This window comes from Branchiostoma belcheri, unplaced genomic scaffold (assembly GCF_001625305.1).
Source record: "Branchiostoma belcheri isolate BF01 breed outbred unplaced genomic scaffold, Haploidv18h27 scaffold36, whole genome shotgun sequence".
NCBI classification, from domain to species: Eukaryota; Metazoa; Chordata; class Leptocardii; order Amphioxiformes; family Branchiostomatidae; genus Branchiostoma; species Branchiostoma belcheri.
Window position 1 is genome coordinate 1,301,431 of NW_017803976.1, and position 2,317 is coordinate 1,303,747.

Below are 2,317 nucleotides of genomic sequence, written 5' to 3' on the forward strand. Positions count from 1 at the left end.
GTTTGAGTGGGTAGATTTGTTTCATTGTTGTATTTTGGCGTTACATTCTACGCCGTAAAAGAGACAAGTATTCGTAGTATTGAGGCACAGATAACAAAACTGCTATAGACGACAGATATCCACGATTTTCATAGCCAGGAAAATGCATTCTGTTTTTATAGAAATGCTGCAATAGTGTTACTTGACAAGCTAAAATTCAATTTTCCATCCTTTGCCAGATAATTCTACTGCTACGATTACAAATAATATTCCCTGCTTTAAAAAACGCAAAATTAAACGAACCAAATAGTTCCACACCTATAAGCGTTGCTATCCTAAATATCTAAAGAAAACGTAATCTGAAATAATTTACATCATTCAAGTATGATTTCTACGATTGATCGTGGCTGTATCTTCTACATGAGAACACAAGCGTCACCGGGTGAGGCAGATAGTGGCAGCAGTAGAGATACGGCGATCGCCATGGTCCATTTAGAGACGGGGACAGGACGAAAATGGCCATTGAGAGCCGTCATTACGGATTAATGTCCCGGCCCCAGGAGGCCAACCATGGTACCGCCGCGTGCCACCCTGTCATTAGTCTACCCCAATCCTGTTTACACGCGTTAGGCCAAATCAAGTTAATGCAAAATATAAAAAAAGGTAGTCATTTCAACGTTTTAAACCTAAAAGTGTGACCAATTCATCCTTACAGTAAGGCTAACACCGAAAGAAACCTAATGCCGCGCCGCAATGCGTCTATTTTGAGTCGACATAGCCTGATCAAGTTCTACTCGAGACGTAAATATGATTGGATATTTTATCTAATTGCTTTAATTCAGTTCCCTAGTACATGTCGTTATCGTTTGTACCGATGGCGACATTTCGTGCGGAGTCTGACCGTTGAATGACCCCCCGGAAGTCGTGCCAAATGTGAACTTGTCTCCCGGGACTTCGCCGCTCGTTAAAGTAGAATCCTCCTGGAGGAGGGAGGCACCTTCCCCTCGCGTTAGTTTTCTATGGCGTGAGTAGCGTGCGTAGTCCAGTGGTTAGCGATACTGCCTCTGGACTAAGAGGTTGGGAGTTCGAATCCCGGCTGATGTCGCTCACCCGACATGCACGCTACTGTTTAGGGTCGCAGTCCTTCTGATGACGGGACGTTAACCGTGGTCCACTGTTCATTGTGCTTGTCGAAAAGAGCTAGGGGAATTTCCCCGGTACAATGAACCTGTAAATACTGTACATAGCGTCTGTCTTCTCTGTCATGACCAGTGGAAGATTAGCTCTTCAATGAGCTAAACTGGATCGAGATCACTTTCTTTCTTTATCACTTTCTTTATGACGCGGTTAGTACCTGCCGTGTTGTCTCGATACTAGTATTGTAAACAGGGGTTTGCAACATCAATGCATTTTGTTGTTCGCATGGTCATTAGGACTCTTGCATCTTAGCGCGAAAATGATAGAGTGTCCGGTTTGGAACAGACTCAGTTTTCTGAAGAAAGAATATCCCCCTCTAAAAAAAGCTTTTAGATTTAGAAAAAAGGCGTCTCATCATGGGTTGATCTGTTGAAAGCCTCGATGAGACTGAGAGCGCCGTTTGTGTCGCCTATACTGTATACGGTTGACCATAAAGTATGTAGACAAGGACGGGTACCCTTCCAGATAAAACCCCATCCCCGAGGATTCTGTCTCTTTGTTTTGCTGCAGAGCGGGGACGTGTGTACGCTGGCCAAGCCAATTTTAGAACTCAAGCGTGTGGTATATCCTTCTGGAAACAGTGGAAAAAGTTTAATTTTCAATTAGACGTCACTCATGAGTCCATCATCATTTTTGAAGTGCATTCAATATGCTTTTTGTGAGATGTGTTTTTAGTGTAACCGCAAAGATGTGCTTTAGCATTCGCTTTCAATGTGTCACCCAATCTTATATCAAAGTCACTTCAACTTAAAGCTTTAAGCGGGACATTACCGTATAGTATCTATATGGGAGGACAGAACATGGTATCTTGTGACAAGAAAATCGATTGACGAAGCCTAAATGATATCGTCTTTATCTGTTTCAGATAGGACACTTCCCACCTCTCCGATTGACACATCAGGAAGCGTCAGTTGTCGATATCTGGGTCGCTCAGCAGGAGTAGAACCAGACCAGGACTCTCATTAGGTCCCCGTGACGTCAGCACGCGGCGTGCGGCGCTGTCTTCACCGTCCGTCCCGAGCCGTGACTCCGCCGGTCCAGGTCAGCACACTGTCGTCCGCCGACCTCGTGGCCTCGGCGCCGGGCAGCGGTGAGGGGAGGGGAGCAGGGCCGACATGGCACCCGCTAAACGGGACCAGAA

At 45.5% G+C, this 2,317-nt stretch overlaps 1 pseudogene; it reads left to right on the forward strand.

Annotated features, from left to right (window-relative positions):
• The first annotated feature begins 494 nt into the window (after positions 1-494).
• Positions 495-2,317, forward strand: part of LOC109475978 — a 14,704-nt pseudogene continuing 12,881 nt past the window's right edge.